The sequence below is a fragment of the Cyrtonyx montezumae genome, unplaced genomic scaffold, assembly GCF_038088225.1.
Source record: "Cyrtonyx montezumae isolate F1298 unplaced genomic scaffold, pur_monq_1.0 scaffold_18, whole genome shotgun sequence".
NCBI lineage: Eukaryota > Metazoa > Chordata > Aves > Galliformes > Odontophoridae > Cyrtonyx > Cyrtonyx montezumae.
Window position 1 is genome coordinate 1,095,151 of NW_027071914.1, and position 25,801 is coordinate 1,120,951.

General features: G+C 41.2%; 1 protein-coding gene and 1 pseudogene across 1 annotated transcript in view; both read left to right on the top strand.

Moving 5' to 3' along the window:
- The window catches only part of LOC136047373 (protocadherin alpha-C2-like), a 96,942-nt gene that overhangs the window by 19,919 nt on the left and 51,222 nt on the right, over positions 1–25,801 (top strand). The window lies entirely within an intron of this gene.
- On the top strand, positions 1,253–16,628 carry LOC136047722 (protocadherin alpha-C1-like; annotated as a pseudogene).

Sequence of the window (25,801 nt, forward strand, 5' to 3'; positions counted from 1 at the left end):
GCCCCGGTCCTTTTTTTGTCATTGGTCGATGTTAAGCAAAGTTTGGGTATTTCCTTTCAAGAAGTGTTAATGCATTGGATCAGGGTGTTTTTAACAGTTGTGTATCACTATAGAACTGTAAGAACACTTTTTTCATGTATTGTAGGAGATATCATACCTTGGCAGACAAGAAGCCTAGAGCACCTTTGGACTGGGGTGGCCTTGGTGACATTTTTAGGGTGATTAGGTGGGAATTAGGAATCTCTTCTGTTATCAATCAAGCAAAAAACAAGCTCCAGGGTAATCTGGGTATCATATTATATACTGCATACAATAGTCCTCTGGACAAATTTACATGCTGTGTGAGTTAAGGTGGGTGGACACCAATGTTGCAGTACCTTCAGTCAGCCCCTGCAGCTGTAAACATGTACTGTATTATCAGTGCTGTAAAAGGAAAATGTAACATTCAGACACTCCCAGGAGAACCTGGAGTTAGAAAATCATAATAACAGCAAATACTTGTGCTGGTGCCGACCAAGGCTTACTCTGGTGCAGACAGGATAGAAACCTCTCTGTGAGGCTTTGCTGAGCTATGAGGATACAAAGAAATCTATTGATTTTTTTTTCCTTTTACTTAATATCCAACTTATGGCTGTGTTCCCAGTTTTCTCCTGTTTTTAAAGGCCCAGATACTTCATATAATAGAAATACTCTTTACTTGCCTGTCATTTCTCAGCTGTATAAAGAAGCAGTGAATGCTGGAAGGGTTAAGTTCTCTCCTTGCTGTGGGTTTATAGCTTTTGATCGATTGGATCTTGTGATGATAATAAGCTCTCAGAGAAGGAAGCTGGAATCAGAGGAGACCAGAGGGGATCATCTGGGTCGAAGCCAGGGGGTAAATTGCTGCTGAAGATCACCTGAGGGAAGGTTTTCCAGGAGGTATTTTGCAGCATATTCTGCCCTTTCTCAGCTGCTTAGTGGGCTGGGGGAGCAGACAGCTTTGATTTTCACACATGGGCTGTTATCTCTATGTGGTATCAGTTCATCTCTCCTCACAGTTCCTAAGCATGTCCTAAATGCAAGAGCTTTCTGGCGCCGGTCTTCTGTGCAAGCAATTCTCCCACTGCAGCCTCCCGGTCCTCCCACCCAGCTGAGCCGTCCCATCCTGCTCTGGATGTAGGATGGGAGCTCACCTGTGGCTGCGGGTGATCAAACTGGGACTGCCATCAGAGTGACCCACCTTTCCTCCCGAAATCTGAGTTCATTTATTCTGTCCAGAGAGTAAGCAGGAAATAGGCTTTTTTTTTTTTTTTTTTTTTTAATTTTCTTCTCCGTTTTTAGTTTAACAAGGGTAGAGTCTGCTGCCTCCTTTAATCGTGCTCTTAAAACCCCTCTGGGAGATGTTGTTCTCAGCCGAAGCGTGCTGGGACTGTGCTAACCCATGTTTAGCCGATGCCTGTCACTTCTCATACGTGTTTTCCTTCCAGTCCATACTCTGACAGTGGCGGGCACATCGTCTAGCTGGAGCAGAAAGGGGGAGGGTGTGGGGGCTGCGCTGCATCTTAGTCTCACGGAAACTCAGCCATGTCCTTAAGTCGGGGACTGGGAGCCTCCTCCCAGCGACGGGTTTCTGAAGGGACGAAAAAACATAAAATAAAGAAGGAGAGAAAAGGGAAAAATAATTTGGGGGGTGGGGGAAGAAGGGGAGAGAAATAAAGGAAAAAGGGGGAAGAAAAAAAGAGAAAGGGGTAGGAGGAAAATAAAAAGGGGAGAAAAAAAGAAAAAGGGAGAAAGAGGAACAACAACAGCAAAAAAAAAGGGGTGGGGGGGAGGGTGGAAATAAAAAGTCAGAAGCGGCGGAGGGGTAGCGGTGGAGGTCTCGCAGCCCCCTCCCCCGGCATGTAGGTGATTTCGCGGCCTCTGGGTGGCGCCTCCGCCGTGGGCCGCCGCCGTGCGCCCGGTAAGAGACGCGCGGAGCCGCGGCGCCGGGCACAGAGAGCGGCGGCGGAGCGGCGGCGGAGGAACTGCGCGGGACCGGAGCGCCTCCTGCGCCTGCAGGGAACTTCTCCTCTCTGTGCCGCCGGTGTGTCCCGGTGCCCGCTCGCTGGGAACTTGGGCTGGCCGCTGAAATATTGGATTATGTTCCTGCCGAGTCGGGCTGCGGGGAGCTGAGCAGGGGAGGAAGAATGCGGGTCTATTGGATGGTCTTCTGCCTTATTTGCTGCACCGCGAAGGGGCAAGTGGTGTACTCCATCGCTGAGGGAACGGAGCGCGGAGCGTCTGTCGGAAACGTAGCAAAGGATTTAGGAATAAACGCGGCTGCACTTTCAGCCCGGAAATTTCGCATGATCACCGGTTCAAGTAAGCAATATTTTAATATAAATGCAACCACGGGGGTTTTATCTGTTAATGAGCCAATAGACAGGGAGCAGCTTTGTGAACTAAAATCTACATGTCTTCTGAATTATGAACTTGTGCTTGAAAACCCTCTAGAGCTTTATAGGATGGTATTTAAAGTCCTGGACGTAAATGACAACTCCCCCAGCTTTCCTTTAAGTGAATATCATGTAAGTGTGCCTGAGTTCCTGTCACCTGGGGCACGGTTTGCACTCCCTAATGCCCAAGATCTCGATGAAGGTACTAACAGTGTCCAGAATTATACTCTGAACCCTGATGAACATTTCCATTTGGAAATGCAGACACGCGGGGATGGGAGTATGTATCCTGAGTTGGTGCTGAAGAAAACCTTAGACAGGGAGCAGCAAGCCACCCATAGACTTGTTCTTACAGCCAAAGATGGTGGGGATCCTCCAAGGTCTGGTGATGTCCCTGTCATTGTGACTGTTCTGGATACCAATGACAATGCACCAGAATTTGAGCAATCAGTCTACAGGGCAAGTGTCCTGGAAAACTCCCCCAGTGGCACGTTGGTAGTACAAGTGCATGCCACGGACTTGGATGAAGGTCCCAATGGAGAAATCACGTATTCATTTAGCAATGCTACGGCTTCTGACCTACAGCAAATGTTCTTAATTCACCCACACACTGGGGAGGTGACAGTGAGTGGCGATTTAGCAGTTCAGAGACCTCTCCTTGAGATGCTTATTGAAGCAAGGGATAAAGGGGCATTTGCCTTGTCAAGCACAGCTAAGCTGCTAGTAGAGATCACTGATGTGAACAATCATGGCCCAGAGATAATGATTGCATCCCTTTCCAATCCCATCCCTGAGGATGCTGTTCCTGGCACAGTGATAGCGCTGCTGAGTATTATGGATAAGGACCCTGGGGAGAATGGGAAAGTAACCTGCCAGATCCCTGATAACCTTCCCTTCCAGTTAAAACCTTCCCTGGAAAACTACTACAGCCTGGTCACCAGCAGGCTCCTTGACCGAGAGCTGATCAGTGAGTACAACGTCACCATCACTGCCACAGATTTGGGAGCTCCTCCCATCACCACTCAGCAGACCCTTTGGGTGCAGATTTCTGATGTGAATGACAACCCCCCTGTCTTTGCTGCTGACACATTTGATGTGTTTGTGGAGGAGAACAATCCACTTGGTGCTTTTCTCTACCAGGTCTCAGCCTCTGACCTTGATATAGGGGAGAACGGGCAGATCTCTTACATACTCAGGAATTCAACGGTTGCAGGCAGTGCCCTGGCCAGCTTTTTGTCTGTGAGCTTGGTCAATGGGAGCATCTATGCAAAACGTGCCTTTGACTTTGAGCAGCTTAGAAGCTTCCATTTCCAAGTGGAAGCCAAGGACAATGGGTCACCAGCCCTGAGTGCTGCCATGACTGTGAATGTTTACATCTCAGACCAGAATGACAATGCCCCAGCCATCCTCTACCCCATCGTCCAGAACGGCTCAGTGGCAGTGGAAGTTGTGCCCCGCCTGGCTGACGAGGACTACCTAGTGACCAAAGTGGTGGCAGATGATGAGGACAATGCAGAGAATGCCTGGCTCTCTTATCACCTCGCCCACTCCTCTGACTCCACACTGTTCCGCTTGGCACCGCACTCGGGTGAGCTGCGCACCACCCGCTCCTTGCGCTCTACCGACCTCCTTAAGCACAAGGTAGTAGTGGTGGTGCGGGACCACGGGGAACCGCCGCTCTCCTCCACGGTGACTGTGGGCATCCTGCTGGCTGACACTCTGCCCCAGGCTCTGCCTGACTTCGATGATAATGGGGAGCAGCCACCACTGCTCAATGCTACAAACATCTACTTGATTGTTTCTCTTTCTTGTGTCTCCTTCATCTTTACAGTGTTCCTCCTCTTTCTTGCCATTGCACGGCTGTGCCACTGCTGGGCTTGTCACCGCCAGGGCTGCTGTTGCAGTGTTTGTTGCTACTCAGCTGATGACTATGAGAAATATCGATACAGTGTACACATGCTTCCCAGCTCCCACATCCCACCAGACATGCTGGAGGTTACTGGTGTGGGTAAACTGACTCATACTTACTTGTACAGGGCATCTGTAGGCCTTGGGCAAGAGAACAGTGGCATCCCAAATGGGGATGCTGGGAATGTTCCCAGTGGCTCAAGGTTACAAGTGCCAGGACCCTGCATCCAAGTGCAGCAGATCCAAAGTGATCATTTGAGTGCTGTCCTCATGGTAAGTACTTCTTCCTTTCACTTATTTTCTCCCAAGCATGTGGCCTCTAAGAAACTCCTCCAGGAGAGCAGGTATAATTTCATGATGCCTGGAGGAAACTTCATATCCTTCTATGTATTTCCTAAAGCCAGAATCTGACTGGAAAACTCTTTTTGGATTGGAGCATGGTCATGTCATGACAAAGTGAGCCACACACATTTAAGGTATACTGAGGTAGCTGAAGATAAATACCTCATATATTCAGAAACACAGAATCATTAAGGTCAGAAAAGGCTACTAAGATAATCTAGTCCATATTTCAGCCATTCAGGTAAATTTTTAGCCTTGAGGTGTGATACACATTTTCAGGAGCTTTTCATAGTGGTGAAAATAAATTCTGTATGTTTTCTTGGTCAGTTTTCTTTCCTTAGCTCCTGTGATAGATGTACATAGATGTGACATATGTGAGAAGTCCAAAGGCTGTGAGTTAGCTGAGTTGAGCAGAAGAGGGCTGATTAACTTAGAGGGGAGAAGGCTCTGGGAAGACCTCCAGTCCCTAAAAGGGTGGCTACAGGAAAGCTGTGAAGGGACTTTATCAGTGACTGGACAAGGGGTAGTGGATTAAAACGTAGAAACTACAGATTTACATTAGATATAAAAATGAAATTCTTCATGATGAGAATGGTGAAGCTGTGGCACTGCTGCCTTGAAGGTGCTGGGTTGAATGGTGCTTGGGACAGCCTGGTCTGGTGGGTGACAACCAGCCCACAGCAGAGCAGCTGGAACTGTGTGGGCTTTAAAGTCTCTTCCCAACCATTCTATTATTCTATGATTATTGCAGAAATTCCAAGTTATGAAAATCAGGAGTGGATAGAAAATGCAGTTGCTATACTCCGACTTCTATTCCGCCTTTGGGATTGTGAAGTTTTAGAAAAAAAGTGAAATAGAAATAATTGAAAGAGTTACTTGGAAAATGGTTTCTAGTTGTGTTGGATAGAAAAGAGAACTGTCACTCATTCTTGAAAACTGCTCCTTATCCCAAATCCCTATAGATTTGAATGTGATTTCTATGCATAAAAATCGCAGTTGCTCTATTGTTGATGAATATTTCCACTCCTTTTATGTTAAAATGAGAGGACTATCTTGGTGGGTTTTTTTTTTTCAGTATTTACCAATAGATATTTCAATAAAAAACAGCACATAAATCATAAATTTGGTAATTGATTTTTGTGTTTACATGCTTTCATCTCATCTGGATTTATAAATATGAACATCATTACCCTCTGAACTGAAATGTAGTAGAAAGTAAGCATCAAATATTTAAAAGGAAGTGGGAACAACTTCTTTGTTATAAAGCAAAGCACCAGGAATGACTCCAAAATTAGAATGTAAGCAGAAATTAAATCTCCAGTTAAATGAAGTGTTCTTAGGATTATAATTTTTAGTACCCAGAAGACAGAGAAATGTCTATGTATACTACAAGTTAGTTGAAGTTCCAGAAATTCAATGTGCTTTCAAAATTTTGGTTTATTTCTGTATAGTTGGTCCTCCTTTGCTACCGAATTGAATGACAGGCTTGGATGCTTTTTACATATATGGAAGTGTGAGACCATTTTGTGCTTTTACATCTCCTATTTAGGTTAATGCTAAAAATAGAACTTCGTGTAGCCACAGCTGTGTAAGTAAACTGCAACTATACATCTTTCAGTATCTTACTGTCTCTCTGTGCAGTGTAGCATATGTGACAGCCAATTGAAAAGCATTTACACAGCAATGCTACATTGCTATTTTAGAGACAAAGGCTTTAGTGTCTTCACTGACTAAAGGAAGCATTAGTTCACTGGGGTCGTTAGTTTTTGGGGTCATGATGTGGCCACGGATTGTTGCAGTGTTTTTGTTTGCTTGTTTTGTCCATTATGTGCACAAAAGGCCTGTAAGATATTTGTGCATTCAGAGCATAGTGACCTCTCTGTGATTTTGCAGTTAGTATTTAGGTTACATCAACAAAAGCAGACACAAACGTGGCAGTGGAGAATATTTCCTAGTAAACTGTAGTGACAGTGGGATCATTTTATGCTGGGTGGCATGCATTTAAAGCAACAAAAGTGGATGCACTTTTTGACAGTGGCATGAAATCTGGGCTGAGCTGCTGCAGGATGAGCATCAGTGGCTTATCACAGAATTAAAGACCAGCCGTGTCAGTCCTCCATGCATCTCATTCTGATGGGAGCATGCCTCCTAACTCAGCTAAATATGAACGTGAAGCACCTTGTCTTTTTTTTCCTGTTTATCCTAATAACAGCCTGCCTGTATGCAACAGTCCTCCGCCCACTTTGTAAGAAATCAGTTATGTAGGCAGATTTCTTGGCTACAGAAGTTACTCTTGGAGTCAGGCCAATAAAATCCTAGAAACAGCAACAGTCAAAGGAAATTCAGCAATGGGAATTCAGTAGATTTCTCTCCTACTGACCACTTCAGTTACTTTTCCCAAAGAAAGATGCAGCCTCAAAGTTGAACAAAAAGGACAGTGTGTCCAGGAAAGCCTACAGATGTTGCCTGGACTGAAACTTCGCATGTCTGATGCCTGCCTTGGAGTACTATTTATAGAAGTAGGGGAGAGTAAGGAGAGTGACAGAAGGAGAAGCTTAAGACAAAGGCCTTGAGGGGATGTGAAGAGTAATGTGAATGTATTTGGATATGTTTAAAGGCAAAGGCAATGATGGGGAAGCCTGAATGAACTGGGCTGAGGGAGAGTAGATTTGAGTAGTACTTCTTGTATGAAAGCATAAGACAAGAAAACACCATTTGGATCAAGTCCAGTCCTTTCCTATATCAGCCAGCATTTGATCTTAAATCTTCATATTTAAAGATTTAAATTTTAATTGTAAAAATACTCCTTTTATTTGCAAAATTCATTAGGTTGTGCCCAGTGTTCCAATTGGAAAGTTATACCTCCAAGGCTTTGAAACCATCTTCTAACATTCTGTCAGCAGTAATTTGCTATTAACTTGTAGACATCTGTTTCCATGCCAGCAATGTCATTTGAGTATAAATAGTTCTTTTCCCTCTCAAGGGCTGGCTTTCTTCATAGTTTAGAAAGCAACCACATTTTTTTTCTTAGGCCTTAGTTGACTATGCTTAACAGATCAACCTCTTCTGGCCCTTTTTCTAGGGTCATCTCTGCACTTGTCTGATCACACTAATATCTCTTTTCTGCATTTGCTCTTCTTTTGTGGAAACGCATTTCTTGCAAAATTTGTGCCTAGGATTATGTGTTTTTCCGTAGGGCCTTCTACACATTGATAGAAATATTTCTCTGTCTAGAGGTTAGAAAACATATTGCCTGGTACTTCTTGAGACAGAAGATATGTTCTCCGTAGATGGAATATGTTGGTTGATCTGTCGGCTAAGTATTATCATAATAATTTTTTGGTGGTAAACTGGATGGGGAGAGGTTGTCTCCCAAGATGGTGTTTCTTCTACCTAACTTCATCCATCTAAATATTTGACAACTGAACATAAGAAAGGCAAAGTCACCTGCTGACAGTGACACATCATCTTCATCTAGAGCATCTTGTCTCTTTGCTTAGTTCAGACATAGTGGGTAGGCAGTGCTCAGACTAGATGCACAACTTTTAGAAGATTGAAACCAGGTGTGATGAATAGTACCTTGTGGGAGTCTGCACTTTAGGATCTTAGATGTCATTAATTCCTGTGACAGATCTCAAGTTGTTTCTGCGTTGAGTAATGTTGCATGGTTGTCTTCAGCAAATTTTATTAGATTAGCCCAGCATCCTGTAACATCATGGAACTTTTTGGTGCTTTACTTTGGACCTTGGAAGCCATCCCTGGGTGTCAGCTGGTACCACTAGCCTTTGAGCACTCCCTCTCTAATGTCCTCTTCAAGGCTAATTCTGCCCCTGCTGATCTCTAGAGAGCTATGCTGCTGGAGTTGGATCCCTTTAATTTGGTGTGTCACAGTGTCTTTAGTTCTGCCCTTCCTATGATTCTGCTGAATCTAGTTAAAGATTAATGGAGACTATGTGTGGGATTCCTGTTAGTGGACAGGCTCCCCAGTCCATCATAGCATTACTGCATGACTGCAGCAATGTTTTCATCTCAAAAGCAGAATAAGAAACCAGTTGTCTCATAGTTTGTGTCCATATATTGTCCCATGTGCTTACCAAATAAGCTGTTGTTAACCTCCCTGACAGTTGTACTAAAATGCCCTATTAAAAGCATTTAAAACCACTGTCTTTCAGTTTTCTTTGAATATTTTAATTTACAGTCAGTTTTCCAGTGTCTGCAAGGTGAAACTTCCCAAGTAACCAAATAGTCAAAGTACTGTGTACCTTAGACTGCACAGTTTGAAAAGCTCATGACCGTATGAAGCCAGCTCACAGCCAGGACAACACATTGGCTGGGCTGCTGCAGAACTGGAGCTGAGCTGAGACAGTTCTACTTGATGCAAACTGGTGCTCCAGTCTTCAGAAGCTGTCTTAGCTGAAAGCGACCTGCATGTAGCTGTATCCATGAATCCTGCAGGACCAACCTTTCTCAGTGCAAATTAAAGTTAGTTTTCCATACCAGTGATGTAGTTCACTTCTATACCATAAAGACTACTGTCATGGTTTTATGATTTTTGGTATTGATATTCCACATCATAACATCATGTGGTGCATTTAGAGTGAAAGAGTTAGTGCTCCAGCTCCGTGGATCATCGATAGCTCCAGGTATACCTGTCTCAGAAGAGAAGAACTACATTCCCCAGAGGACTTTGCGATGCTTTGCATTTTTACTTATTTCCACTCAGAGGGAAAAGATAAAAACTGTCTGTGGTCACGGGACACTCTCTTTCCTTTGGGATCAACACAGCAGTGGGTGCTCGCTGCCGTCCGCCTTCAGCGTTAGCATAAGGCTTTTGGTTTATCGGACACTCTCTCTTGCTCATTTTATTTGATTAATTAGCTTTAATTCCAATTGTATTATATTGTATTATTTTGCTTTCCGATATCTTATTTAGTAAATTAGCTTTCCTCCTCAGATCGTTGCTGCTGTTCTGTTTCTAGGCCCATCTCCCTTTTTCCTTTCCCCCTTCCCCTTTCCTGGGGCGTGGGTCTGTGGGTCCCCTGCACCAATCATCACGGAACCGGGCCGAACCTGCCCGTAAACCATTGACAATTACATTGCAGGGAAGGCTACGTTGAAGGACTTGCTCCTCATTAATGTGCGTGCTTGTGCAACATCCTTGCTTATTACTGGGAAAATCCCTTGTAGAAGGCAGTTCTGTAAACTATCTGCATACACTGGAAATGTGCCCATATACAGAGATCTCTACTGGCAGAGGCTGAGTGTTTAGTTTTGACATATGAAGGAGTAGCCTTTGAAAGAATTATTACAAACACAGTAGACTTGTAGTCTTGTGATGAAAGAAAGTTGTAGAGGGAAATAGTATCAAAATGTGTTAAGACTGAGGTAGTTGAGGGAATTCCAGAAAACACACCTATCAGTCCATTGATGTCCAATGATGCTTTTCACAGTGGAGAAATTATTTCTGATTCATTGGGATAGAAAGGGCCGAGATGATGAAAGGAATTTTGATTAAGTGTGATTTGATGTGGACTGTCTGAAGTCACACTTAATCAGAAGTCTAACATCAGAACTGAAAAGGGAAGCAATCAGGCATCTGGGAATTAAGAGATTGAGTTGAGATTTTTTAAGGCAAAAGCAGGAGGAAGACAAAAACTCTTAAGACTTCATTCAGTCAGAGTATTTGGAGAATAAAAACAGATTTGACAAATAGAACAAGTAGAAAATATATGTCAGAGAAAGAAGACACATTAAGTTAAAAGAAGAGGTTTTTATTTTCCAGTCTTTGAACAGTGTCTCTAAGGAGCACTGATTTATTTTTATCGTTTGGATTCTTTCTTGTCTAAAGGAATGTTTTGTTTATTTGTTTGTTCTAATTGGTTATTTCTTCCATCCTTGCCTGGACTCATCTCAGCCTGATGGATGTTTTCCCCCTGACACCTTGTTTAATGTCTTGGCTTTTCTTTCTTGTTCTGAAAGAGCTGCTTCCTCAAAGTACAACACCTTTGTATGACTGGTCTGCAAAATAAAAGTTTATTATGTTCATTTAAGATACATGAGGCTCTTGGTTCCAAGAAGTACAGTGCTGTTCCCCATCCCTTGCCAATTCTTGTGTAGCAAGCAGAAGCTGAGCAAGGTAGTTTTACAGCTGAATGGGCTTAGCTGTTTCTTATGTGTATTGGGAATGTATTTTAAATAGCTGTTAGGCTCTGCTTTGTAACTAGCAGTTATGTAGTGATTGGTGCAATATCCGTATGGTTCAAGCAGTTTTCATTGCATGATGTTGCATTTGCAAAGATGAGATCAGACCTATAGTATTAGGGTGTGTAGCCTTGATTTCAGACTTCTCTCTTTGTGAGATTCCATGAATCTCTATGCAAGAGAGATTAGAGTAACTGGAGAGAGTCCAGAGAAGAGCCACTAAGGTTGGGTCTGAAAAATCTGTACTATGAGGAAAGGCTGAGTGAGTGAGGAATCTCATAGCCTGGAGAAGAAAAGTCTCAGAGGGAAGGTCTCATTTATGGAACATATCAGAAGAGAGGATATGAGAAAAATGGAGTCAGGCTCTTCTCAGTACTGTCCAGTGCCAGGACAAGAGACTGCAGGCACAAAGTGAAACACAGGGGGTTCCCTTTGAACATCAGGAGGCACTTATGTGCTGTGAGAGTGATGGAATGCTGGCATGGATTGGACAGAGAGGTTGTGAGATCTCTTGGAGATGATCAAAAGTTGCCTGGATGCAGCCCTGAGAAGAATGCTGTGGATGGCTCTGCTTGAGCAGGGGTTGGACCAGGTGGACCCAGAAGTTCCTTCCAACCTCAGTCACTCTGTGATTCTGTGATGCTCTTAATGGAGGACTGTGCTGGGTGTGCTCTGCTCTGCAGAGCTGTGTGATGATGAGAGACAAATGCTGCAGCTTCTGTGTTAGAGTGTATCCTCGAGCATGTTTCCTAATGGAAAAGAATAGTCTTGGGCAATTCCTAGGAGGGAGTATAGTGATGTACTGCATTGACTTCCATGAGAGATTTTTTTTTTATGTAGTTGAAGATATTTTTTTTAATTATTTTTTTTTTTTAGATAAAATAATTATCATAAGCAAGTTCAATTATGTTTGCTAAGGGATACCTTCTCTGTATTTCTCATTTTCACTCAACATATCAGAGATACCAAGAGCTCAAGACATCTGCCATGTGGTTGGGACTGAAAGAACTATGGAGTTTAAGGAGCTTTGTTCAGTAGAAAATAGGAAATCTATGACTGCTGATAAACCCTAGTAAAAGTGGTTCTTAGGGCACCTGATGAGTTGAGTATTCAGTGATCCAGTCTTGTGAAAGGACACTGATCTTACAAAGAGCACCAGAATGTTAAATGTGCTGAAATTGAACTGATTTAATATTTTGTGTAGTAAGGTGACCTTTGCAATGTTGAAGAATGAGGTGTTTATTTTTTAAAGGATTTCAGATTTGCAGCCAGATTCCCATTTGCTTGTGTTACTCATTTTTCCACTATTCCTCACGCCTCCAACCCACTGAAAAGGGAAGTCAAGCCAAATTCGTTCAAATGATCAAAGTCTGCTCTGTGTATCAACCTGCTATTTATTTCATGTAGGTTTGAATCATAAGATATTTCAGGAGTCATTTAAATGTGATGTTTCAATTACATCTTCTGCTTATTCAGTTTTCTTCTTTGTAGAACCCTATATGTGTCATGTAGAATGTCCTTAATTGATTCAATATATTTCTTTAAGAGGACCCTTCACATAATGTTAATTTTTTGTTTGTTTGTTTTGAGTTGGGCAGTCATGAAAAACCTGAAGATAATTCAGCTCTGAAAATAGTGCTAGGAAGGAAATCAAATGTAAAAGAAAATAATTTCCTCCCTTCCAATCAGAGAGGAGATTATTTCCATCTTCTCTATCTTTTCTGAAGTGTTAAAGTAAAATCACCCCTGTAAATGACTTGTCTAATCTGATTTGTCAACTGGAATAGTTTCAAAGGATTTTGGGCTGTTGGTTTTGAACTGCTATTTGCACTTTCATCTTTGTTTGTTTTAATTGTATTATATATATGTCAAAGCATTAGAATTAGTGGGTTCTTGTCTCCTCTTTTGCAACATCCTGCTTCTCTACAAGGCATTCAATCTCTTTAATGCATCTCACCTTATCAGAAAAAAAAATCCTACAAGAAAAATTAACTTGAGCTAATGCAGAATGTGGAAAGATGCCAGCGTGGTCAGTCAGAGTGTGAGTGCAGAACTGAGATACGCACTGAGGAATACTATTTGAGTTCTTCATCTGGTGAAGCTTTCTATTATTGCAATTATATATTTTAGGAATGTTTCTCCATTCAGGCTGCTCAAAGAGGAACCAGATTATTTAGGATAAAATCAGAACTGAACTTTGGAGCCCTGGAGCTGTAGGTCTCCACTGTTCCAATGGACAGTTAAAATCCAAGAGTCTTTTCTGTTTTGTTTTTGTTGTCATCTAAGAAATGAGGCCAGTATTCTTTGATGTAGGTAGTTTAGGTTCTTGTAAAACCTAGAAAATGTCCAACATTGGAGTTCAACTTATTAAAAGAAAAAATAGAAGTATGTATGGCCTTACTTGAAAGGATAATCTTTTTTTTTTGTTTGTTTTTTATTTTTTATATTTTATTTTATTTTCCTGAGTGGTGTTTTGTAAAACAGCTGAAGCCAATGTGTAAGAGACAGATGCATTAATACAGTAGAGATCCCTACCCCAGTGCAGTACTGGTAGGATAAGAGAACCAAAGAGAGAGTTGGTTTGTAGTGCACTTATTTAAATGTCATTCTAATTTAATGTAAAATTCAGTTTACTGGAAATCAGTGTTAAGACTGAAAGTAAAGTGCTTACATCACTCCTAGACCTGTGTCCTCACTGTAATGTTGGTACCAGTTGAGAAACAGCTTTGTCTGTGATGGTGGCCAACTGCACCTGTCCTTCCAAACTGAAGTCCTGTGAGTTTTTAATTTTCTTTTCCTTCTGAGAGATAGCAGGGAGATTTCTGGAATAATTGTAAAATAACCTTTAAAATACATAATGATAACAGCTATAAATTTCCTTCATTATGTCCTTCTACTTACAATCAATATTCTAATTAATTTTATCAGAATTTATTAATTTGCTACAGTTTTAATCCTTCTGTAATCTGTTGTAGAAAGTATACGTGGGGAAAGAAAGAAATACCTGAGCAGAGTACTTGGGCACCTGCAAGCCTATGGCTTCTCACTTCACAGCCCAGAGATAGTTTTCTGAGATTACACTATCTCAGAAGTCATGGAAAAGTTTAATAGTAGATCTAATATTCAGGATCAGACAGCTTGAAGATATGGCTTGTGGAAGGCTGACCATATCCTGGTTTGCATCAAGAGAAGTGTGGCCAGCAGGTTGAGGGAGGTGATTCTTCCCCTCTCCTCTCATAAGACCACACCTGGAGTACTGTATCCAGTTCTGGAGCCCCCAGCACAAGAAAGTCATTAAGATATTAGAGCAGGTCCGGAGGAGGGCCATGAGAGATGATCAGAGGGCTGGAGCACTTCCCCTAGAAGGGCAGGCTGAGAGAGCTGGGGATCTTTATTCTGGAGAAGAGAAGGCTCTGGGGGGGACCTCATAGTGGCCTGCCTGTACCTGAAGGGGACTTACAGGAAAGCTGGGGAGGACAGGACAGGATGAAGGGAAATGGCTTTAAACTGGAAGAGGGTAGATTTAGACTAGATATCAGGAAGTATAGATGTATATTTGTATATACTTTTTTCCCTATAAAACATGGCAGTTTTTTCAGAGGGGAAAAAAGTATATATAATGCTTCTAATGTGTATAAAATAGATAGACTATAAATAAATCACAATCTGAGAGTAAGGGATTTTGGCGTGTGTTCTGGAAAATTTCCATATCTTTTAGTTATTTAAAAGGCATTAAAATACCAAACAAGTGTGTATTACAGTATCTCATAACACATTTTGTCTCTTTGAACCAAGGGCTTTCAGCCATCTTTACAGAGGCAGCTGAAATATGCAATTTATCAGCTGTTATGCTGTACAATTAGACTGTTCCAAATGTATGTTTGGCTGCTGCTAATGCACAAGTCTGGTTTGCTGGGAAGATTTCATATATAAAAGTGCTGTTCTGAAAGACATACTTAATTTTATAAATAGTCTTGAGTGTCTTAATATAATGCATTTGTAATGTAATATTAATTCTTCTAAAAGGAATGTTTTCCAGAATACTTTCACACAGAGGGACTGGACAGTAGTAATTATCATATATAATATTACCTTCTGTTCTAGCTGAATTTGCTTTTTGTCCTACACCTATATTGTTTATATGAAGGATGTTTTGCTCTAGCCAAAGTATTACGTGTCATCTGTGACCTCTGTAACAGATGAAAGGAGATTCAGAAATGTGAGAATGTGAGCAACCAATTACTTTATTATTATTATTAATTAAAACAATTCAAATGGTTAACTTGGATTTATGAACTTCCGTATTTACATCTCTCTCCATTAGTAAATGAATGAAAACCTTTCAGAGTTTCTGACTGTGCTCATACCACAGCTTGCTAGGAAAGGGTTTGATGCTATTCATTATAAAACCCTCTAGTCTCTCAGAGTGGTGATGTGCCCAAACCATCAGTTGCCTGTTAATGTTTAACTGAGCAGTTTGGTCATTCCTCAGGCTGAGGGTGATGAAGAACATTCATTTTGCCTGCAATTAAAATGTGGCTAATTTTTCCATTAAACGGCTTGACAAAGTATATTTTGGGGAAAAACGACATGATATTAGTTATGAAGTAGCCTCTGCATCATGGGAAATAGCTGTTGAGATCTACTCAAGCTGGCTGAGTTACAAGCTTTTGAGAAATTCTTGTTCACTGAACTTGGTAGACTGTTGCAAGAGCTGGAAAGCTCTTTCCTTCAAGACCTGCCAATATGGAAGTCTAGTTCAGCCAAGAGCTGGCAGGACTATAATAGCAGTTCACAGAATCACAGAATTGTAGGGATTGGAAGGGACCTCTAGAGATCACTGAGTTCAACCCCCCTGCCAAAACAGCTCCGTAGATGAGGTTGCACAGGTAGGTGTCCAGATGGGTCTTGAATGTCTCCAGAGAAGGAGACTCCACCACCTCTCTGGGCAGTCTGTTGCAGTGCTCCATCACTGCACTGTGAAGAAGTTCCCACGCACAATTTTGCAGAACTTCTAATGCTTCAGTTTGTGTCCCTTTCCCCTCATCCTATCACCACACATGGCTGAGAAGAGTTCAGCCTCATCCTGTTGCCTCCTGCTCCTTAGATATTTATAGATGTGGCTCAGGTCCCATCTGAGTCTTCTTTTTTTTAGGGCTGAAAAGACCCAGGTCTTTCAGGCTCTCCTCATAAGGGAGGTGTTCCACTCCCTTTATCACCTTTGTAGTCCTCTGCTGAACTTTTTCCAGGAGATCCTGGTCTTTTTTGTACCAGGGAGCCCAGAACTGGACACAATACTCCAGTTGAGGCCTCATTAGGGCAGAGTAGAATGGGGAGATCACCTCCCTGGACCTGCTGACCGCACTCTTCTTAATGCACCCCAGGATCCCATTGGTGTTTTTGGCCACCAGGGCACACTGCTGGTTCATGGCCAACCTGTCATCCACAAGGACACCCAGGTCCCTCTTGTCACAGCTCCTCTCCAAGCAGGTCATTCCCCAACCTGTACTGGTGCATGCGGATATTCCTCCCTAGGTGCAAGACTCTACCCTTGCTCTTGTTAAACCTCATCTTGTTCCTTTCTGCCTAACTCTCCAGCCTGTCCAGGTCTCACTGAGTGGCAGCACAGCCTTCTGGTGTGCCAGCCATTCCTTCTGGCTTTGTATCATCAGCAGACTTGCTGAGGGTGGACTCTATCCCTTCATCAAGATCATCGATGAAGATGTTGAGCAGGATGGTGGCCCAAATGAGAATGGAAAGTGAGAACAAGAGCACTGAGACCAAATGAAAAATAATGCCCATGCCAGGACCAGGATGCAGGGAAAAGGAGGTCCTTAATTTCAGTGCAGGAAGAGTAGAAATGCATGGACATACCCAGACATCTTTTGAGTATCTTGATATATAGAGACATCAGGGCACCTCTGGGCAATCTTTGCCAGTGCTTAATTGCCTGCACAGTTAAAAAAAGTTTCCTTATTCTTATGCAGAATTTATCTTAGTAGGAAATTTACTCTTTTAAATCAGTTACGACATAGTGGAGATTCATCAATTGGAAGTGTGACGTTACTTCTTGAAGAGATAGGCCACTTGAAGCTTCCTGTAGGACTGACTTTACAGTATCACTAAAAACACATGGAAGGAGTATAAGGAACTAGTAATAGAGAAATAAATGTCAGAAATGTCAAAGTTGAGAATTAAGAGAATAACTAAGAGATATGATGATGTAACACTACTGTAATTGGACAACTACCACAGTGGAACAAAACAGGTAAACTATTTGGTAGCTTAGAAACCAAATATCTTATTCCTTCTGATGTTTTTTTCTTGAGTGGAGATACTTTGTTTTCATCAAGACTGAAAAATATAAAGGTTTTTGTACTGCAGCAGCACAAAACCCAGAAAATAACCCACCAATACTTGGTGGAGTCCTTAGTGTGGGTGGTCTTAAATTCTTCAATGAAGGGCTGAAAAGGAGCTGAAATTTAATGGGAATGCAATGTCAAGATTACTCTGTATTTATTCAGCAAGAAGATAACTATGGTGTTAAGTTTTCAGAAGTAACTATCTTAAGAATGGGAACACTGATAGGGCTGTGCCTCCTTGTCTTTCCAAACATCTCTTTGTCTTTTTCTGTGTTCAAAACCACAGTGCCATTGCCTGCTGTTATAGGAACAGGTAGACAACAATATGAAGCTTCCATCATTGTAAAAAAATATGTATTTCCCTATTAATTTATATAATCTATGCAAAATGCATGAGGCAAATCTGCATTAATATTCTAGAACTAGACAGTTCTAAGTACCAAATACATCCTAGCTTTTAGAAGAATATTTTACTATGTAAACCACTTTGAACTATTCAGTAAAGAATCTTGCTCTGGAGGAAGGGAATACTGAACTTTTCCTAAAGTTGAAATGTGAGTAGTTTGGTGCCACTGACATTGTAAGAATTCTGAAAAGAATATAGAAAACAGATATGCTTTGTGTACTTAGAAAACAGTTTTCTCCATTCAGCACCCATTACAAATAATAAATTATACATATGTATATGTACCTTCTTCCTTGAGAATATCCACATGTCCTCTGTAGTACTGCCATAAGCCTTTCAGTACCCTCTTGAGCCCAGATACTGCTGACATTTTAAGTAGCAATTAAGACACTTGCCAAAAATCATGAAGCCCTCAATCTAACAGTGAATAGAACACAGTTCTCATTAATTTATGCTTTTATGGCACAAACAGCTGTTTCTGTCACTGTCTTAGAATCATAGAATCTTTGAGTTGGAAGGGGCACTTAAAGGTCATCTAGTTCAGCTCCCTTGCTGTTAACAGGGACATGCACAGATAGGTGAGGTTACTCAGAACCCACCCAGTATGACCTTGGTTGTCTCTACTGACAGGGCACCACCACCTTTCTGGATACCCTGTTCTTGTGCTTCACCACTGTTATTGTAAAAAACTTCTTCCTTATATCCAATCTAGATCTTTCCTCTTTTTGTTTGAAACCATTTCCCCTCGTCCTATCACAACAGAACCTGCTAAAGAGTCTGTCCCCCATCTTTCTTATAGCCCCCATTTAAATCCTGAAAGGCTGCTATTGGGTCCCACTAGAGGCTCCATGCTGCACAACCCCAGCTCTCTCAGTCTGTCCTCACAGAGAGGATTTCTATCCCTGGGAGCATTTTTGTGGCTCTCCTCTGAATGCTCTCCAACAGATTCGTGTCTCTCCTGTGCTGAGCACTCCCCATCTGAATGCAGCAACTCCAGGTGAGGTCTCTCAGCTCAGATCAGAGGGGCGGATTCCCTCCTTCACCCTGCTGGCAATGTTGTTTCAGATGCAGCCCAAGGTATGGTTGGCTCTCTGGTCTGCAAGGACATACTGCTGGCTCATGTCCAGCTGCCATCCAGCAGTACCCCCAGGCTCTTTTCTGCAGGGCTATACTCTGTCTTGTCATCCCCAGCTTGTACTGACAGTGGTGGTTGCCATGATCCAGGTACATGACCCTGCACTTGGACTTACTGAACCTCATGGGGTACCCATGGGGCCCACTGCTCTGCCTGTCTAGGTCTCTCTGAATGGCATCTCTGTGTGATGAGCACATAGCTTGCTTTTGTCTTGCCTTATTTTCAAAACTCCTAATTCAGCTCCAGCGAGCTTTATCTTCTTGTTACTGCATGAGATCTTCTGTTTTTCATTCTTTCCTCTGGGCTTTTGGTCATCATCCACCCACCACTTACCTTGCATCTTCTCTTTCCTTTGCATCTCCTTCTAAGGTCTCAGTCTCAGGTGCTCTTATTTGCTGCATCAGAGGTGAGCTTGTTGCAGCAGTCAATCTGAACAGAGCTATCTCAGCATTTCTGAAGCTTGGTACAGGCTCTGATCTGGGCAGCTGTGGTCAGCAGCTTTCTGACATCTCCTTAATAACTTGATTGCTCTTTCACCTAGACCTGTCAGCCTGTGCAGCATCATGCTGTCAAATCCTTTGCTAATTTTGTCTGAGACATTACAGTTCTTGTATTTTCTATGGTCCATTCACCACTACCTCTTTCTCTTCTTTTTGGGATCTTCTGTCTCAGTATTTTGTCTTACCTCCCTGGAATTCTTAGGTTAAATTATTTAACTCTACATTTATGTTGTTCTCCTCCTCAGTATATTTTAAGGCTCCAATTCTCCTCTCCACCTTCCTGGTAACTTACCTCAGGTCGTTTTGTTCCCCTTCATTCATTTGAATGAAATCCCACATAGGGTGCTCTGCAGCAATTAATGCCCACTTTTCCTGTTAGTCCTTTTGTGTTTCTTTGAGTGCTTTCACACGTGTACACATTTGTATTCATTCCTCAGTCATACTAACCTTAGTCCTTTCTTTTAGTCAAATTTCTACATCTAACATAAAAGATAGTAAATGGGGACAGATGAAATCTGAAGGATTACAGAAAGGAAAAACTCAGATTCATTATAGGTAATTAACTAAAACTTTTGGTACAGTCTTCATAAGAAGTGATAAAGCAAAATTGTTTCTGGGCTTGTGCACAGCATTATTGGCATGTTATCAGATACTGCTTGTAAGTGCAAAGTTAGACTCAAATTGATGTGCTGTTTTGATAACCTTATTAGGGGCAAAGTATGACTAATACTGCCAAGGAGGAGTAAAGAGCACAAAATGGCTGGAACATACACGTGAGGAGGGGAAAAGAGAACCAACTTTTGCATGGCTACTCAGGGGGAAGGTTGGGGCAGGGAAGAGTGAGGTCTCAGAGTGCTAAAGGACACCAAAGAGAAACAAAAATGTAAAATGAAGTAGTTGGCAGAGGGTGTAAGCCAGGGTCAAAAAGCTGTTCTTGGTTGTGCTGAGTAAGAAAATCAATGGGTCTTGTCCTGAGGTGAGATAATACCAGCAGAATCTGCAATAAAAACATTGTTCTCATCATGGATGTGGTTTTACGTTAAAAATAGCCCAAGCACAACACAGTTTAGGCATTTTTTTTTTTCTTAATAGGATTTGAAGTAAAATCTTCTAAGCTCAGAAATGTCTGCTGAGAACTTAGCAAACAAAAATGAAACATTTTCCTGCCCTACTTTCCCTGCTCAGCCATTCCTGGACAGAAATGAACTATGGAAAGCTGCGGAGCAGCAGCCATTGGATTACTGATCTCATAAAAATCCTCACAGAGTCAGTATGTTTTATGGGGCCGGTGCTGCAGTATGCTCCTGCTTCTTTTATGGCTATCAGCTGCTTTGTTAAATAGCTAAAGAGTTTTTATTTTCTGTCAATATACTGAAGACTGTAGCATGTATATCAGAACTGCAGCCTGAGATCTGCAGCTCAGCCACAAGGCTGATGGGATGAAGGGTTATTGGTTACTTGGCCATGTTACTGGGCAAAGTCTTCCCCAGCTAAAAGTTAGTTGACTTCTGTGATGGAGGCTTTCCCCCATAATTTTATCACAAGGTAAGTTTCTTCCTTCTCACCATATAGAGAATTACCTTAAAAATGCTAATGCAGAGGAAGCTGTGAAAGGCTGGTAATAAACATGGAGAAACAAAACATCCATGTAATATGTGGCTCTTATATCATAGCAGGTATGCTAAATACTGCCTGTATACAGCCTGTGATGGTTGTAGGGAGCTCTAGAAGACCTGAGCAACACTTTGGTTCTCTTTCAGTTGTTCATCCATTCTGCAGCAAAGAAGTGATCTGATACATAGCTGGTTATACTTTGAAGCAATACTGCAGTGATGACTGAGGCTCTGACTGCAGAAATTGTGGGGATTGTGCTTGAGAGCTATAGCCAGGGCTAGAGGTGATGATTTGGCCCACTTTTTTTTAGAAGGTTTTTCATTAATGATTTCTTTTTCTGGTTAATGCAAGTTGTAGCTTGACAAGACCCTTAATGGAAAACCTTGTTGTTTGTTTAGATGATGGGAAGGGTCTATGTTTTTGTAGTGTAGAATAGATAAGGGAGGTTCTGTAAGACTTTGTTTTGAATAGATAAAGGAGATTCCTGAGACTTTATAGAAATAAGAAGGGTTCAAGTCTTTGTATGGAGTATGTATGTACCTCAGAGAGGGCTCTGAATGTATATAAACTGAAGAACTTTATGTGCAAGACATGCATGATAGGAGGAGAGTATCTCCCATCCATCCAGTGCTGATATAGAGGAATGCATACTTTCTAACACTCCAACTTGTGTCTGAGTTTCTCGATCAATCACTTTATGGTAACATGGTAAATCTAATGTTGATTTGTTCTAACATCAAGAAAACAGCAATTACATGGGTAATCCTCAAATGCAGCCCTGAAAATTGTCACTCCAAGAATTTAAAATTCTGCCGAAGTATGATTTGTTCTCATAATTTGAGAAATTGCTGACATGCAGGGCATGTATGTTAGTATGCTTTGATATTAAATGGAGAAAATATGTCCTTCCTCATTCGGTGCTGTTTTACATACTTCGCTTTAGGAGGAAACTGTAGATCACTGCTGTGTAAGAATCTCAAAGTTTGGAACAGACACTTGTAGCTTGGTGCTGACCTCCATATAGCTTTGGAGTGGAAGTGTGAAGGAGAGGAAGAAAAGGCAGACCTGTCACTCTCAGCTACTCCAAGAAATTTGAGCAATGTGAAAAATTCTTCATTGTAACCATTGCATAATCCATTTTCACATTGTGCATGTTAGACTTCTCAGGTCTTGATCTGTTTGGAGTGACTGCAGGCAGCATGTTGAAAGCATATTGGAATACATTTAGGTAGAGGAAATGAACACAAACCATTTAAGCTATGTTGAAGTTGTCAGGTTGGGACTGGAGTGGCACTTAAATCTGTTTTGCTAAGAAACTACACTTGGTATTTGCAGCCCAGTGGAACACGTTAATGCATGATTCTACTAGTGTTGTGTATATATAGATTTACTTCTGTTTTCCTTATTTAACCAGGAGAAGGTCTGTTGTATTTTTGGTAACCTGAAGTATTTAAGATCATTTAAGCAGGCAAATAGAAGAGAGTTGCAGTGAAGGTATCTTTGAATATCAAAAGCATGAGTCAAGTGTCCTGTACAAGTGGTGATCTTGCTACTTTACTGTCAGCACAGTAACTCCACTAAGGAAAGGAGGTTGTAATTATGGAGTTTTTAGTGTGTGTGTGTGTGTGTGTGTGTGTGTGCGCTGCTTTGTGGATCTGAATTCAGTATGATTACCCACACATGAGGGTCAATAAATAAAACATCAGAAGTAAAGCTTATGATACACTTTTATCTCTTTTATCATTTCTAATTTGATATACTTCTACAGAACAATGGAATTTATGGAAACGCTTTTAGGAAATGCAATAAATCTGTAAAAGTCATTAGGTGAGCAGTAGGACAAGAACTGAGAGTATAGTTGAAGGACATGGAATTGACATTTGAAAAAGCAAAATCTGATCTAGCACAAGATGTACAGTTTATAGTTAGGGCATTGACAGTAAATACTTAGAACATGCTGAAAGACAAACTTAGGTCATCATTAAAACTGTGAAAACCAACCCACTTGATTGCCAGCTCCTTTTCAGATTCGAATGAGAACATTTCAGGCTTTAGATGGTTAACTACTAATTGACACAGGAATAAGCAGGGAGCAGAAATAAATTTAATAGATATAAATCACTCTGTGTCTTTAAAGGAGTGAATACAACAGCATTTAGCTACTCATATAGTCTTTTGTAATGCAAACTTGAACTCTTTTGCTAATAAATGAGAAGCACTCACAGACTCTGATGAAAGTGCTGTCAGTGAATAAGGTGACTGACTGTTCCTCATATTACTCCTTGCCTGTATTTTTGATTCTCTCTCTCTATTTTTACACCTAGATCTCAGTTTTCATTGTTTCAGTGCTGCTGTTTGGTGCTTAGCTTTCCACTTTATCCTAAGTATGTAGACAAAAATGAAGGGAAAAGGAGGCATCAGCATTCCTTATCAGCATTGTTTTGGAACACCATCAATTACTCATATATCCAGAAGGACAAACATAAAGTCTTAGGAAGCTGAAGAAGAAAAAATAAGGGAAAGCAACATAAAGAGAGGAGAATATTTTCTGGAAAGAAAAGACAAGATTACTACTGTCACTAGTAGTATGAAAAAGAAAACAAAATGTATGGAACAAATATTCAAGGAGAATAGATAGGTTGGAAAACACAGAAGAGAAGGATGAGTTTAAGTACCAGTCTGTGAACATGAAGACAACAGTGACAGTTTTAGACCTGCCAGTCCACCTTGGATGAGTTAGCAGAGCTAAGGAGTCAGCAGCAGAGACTTGAACTCAGTGGTCATGTATAAAAAGAATAATTTAAAACACGTGAATCCAACCCTTTAAATATTTATAGATGTTAATAATGATAATGATCTGGAAGAAGTTTGTTTATGGAGTAGAAGATGTCTTACAATCAGATCACTGAGCTGGAATGTACTGCTGATGGCTTGAGATAAAAAATCAAAGTATGTATGAAAGACTGACATAGATGATGGAAGAGACTAGAAAGAAGCATAATATAGGTAAAGAAAATCACTAACCAACTTTACAGTGGTGGAAATTATTCTATCCACATCCAAGTGGTTAATTTATTTTCAGTTAGAATGGCACAGTATGTGCCAGTTATTCCAAAAGTTACTGGAAAGATTTGTATTTATCAGAAGAAATATTGCAGAAGACAAACAGAATGAGACAGAGAGATAACCATCCTTACATTTTAGATTACAAGTCAGGAATTATTAACTGAAAACCTTGAGTAGTAATGAAGCATTTTGTTTATATACTTGCTGTATGTATTTTCTCAGTGATTTGTCTAAATTCAGGTTTGTGACACAAATCCTTCTTCTCTATACCCCAATTCACCATCTCTTTTTCTTTACATGCAATTCTCCAAAATAGCGTCAAATATGCCACTGGAAAGAAATTATGATCTAAATACAAGCAGGATTTTTTCTGGCTGTTTAGCAGCCCTGATTCCCATAAGAGCAGTGTTTTACATAGTCTGGTTTCAGATGTCTGTGATACAAAAAAGTCTCACCAGTTTTTTATACCAGTGGTGAAAAATAGATTGATGGGAGGATATGAAAGAACAGAGTAAATCCAGCTGAGCAATTTGGCATGATACCTATTCCAAACAAAGGGGAGGCAAGCTGCATGTAAGACGATCACTTGTCAGCAAAGAATTCAAGTGCAGAATATGACTGAAACAAAGAAGCAAAGAAATTGGTTGTAGAAACAAGAAGTTTACATTGCCTCAGGAAGTCATTTTGCAGTATGTTTAGGAAGAGGGAGCATCCCATGTCTTCAGAAAACCCCATACACAGAAAAAAGACCAGGTGTGGTTCAACTGCAGGGCTTTGTTTGAAGGGTTGATTGGTGGCTCTATTCCTACTTGCTCTCATTGGGATCTCTGAGCTCATGTAGACTGGATGGAAGACTGATGGAAGATCACTGGACCCTTTTTGCTCCTGTCTTTACATTGCCTAATCATCCTAGGTGCCATTTTCCTGATCAGATAGTACTTGAGATATGAGGAGTCTCCAGAAACGATGTTAGGCCCTCTACATTGTTTCCTTCAGAGAAGATGTACATGTGGGTGGGGGACATAAATTTAAGTGCAGAAGTATTCCAGAATCACAAGGGTGCGAAGTGAAACAGGGAGTTGGACTGAAGAATTAGTGTGTATCCCTAGTGTCCAGAGTGCTCATCAGCTAGAAGGTGCTGTAGTCCAGCACCTCCCTGGAAAACTGTCTATAAGGAGTCATTCCCTTACTGTTTATGGATGTTGTTTTCCATTGTGGTTGACATAATTGGCCCTATGACTGATAACTGTGCCTTTCCTCTTGACTTGATTTAATTCTAAGCAAAGCAGACAAACTGTAGGCACTGCAAGTGGGCACATGCAGAGAAAATCTAGGGTTTTCTACAGAATTACATAGCTTACCTTCTGGTTAATGGATTCTCTAGACTTGTCTCTATTTTTCTTTTTTTTGCACACTTCTTTATCTGCAGGCAGGAATTGTGTATGCCAAGAGCATAGTGTGGTTACTAAAATAATCTCTTGTTGCTAAAGAGTATGTAATGAGGAAACTACGTGCAAAAATCTAGAGCCTGGTTCTCGGATCTGTGACTTCCCAGAAGTTCAGAAAGGAGCTTTGTCACAACATTGAGTCATTGGATGTCAGGTTTTAAGGATTTGCTTTAGTGAAGGTGAACTTATTTGCAGAGAAGCAAAATATCTTTTTAGGTGTCCAAATTCCTTGCAGTTCTTCAGTTAACACGGTGTATGGTCTCATGTTCCTATTTTCCAACATCTCTTTTCTTCTACTTTGTGAGAGATACAAAAATAGCCAGAGGAAGAGCTCTTCAATGAATAAAAGAGAACAGATCAAGCAAATCTAGGTGATTCTAGTTATATTGCTGTATAAAGTTGTTT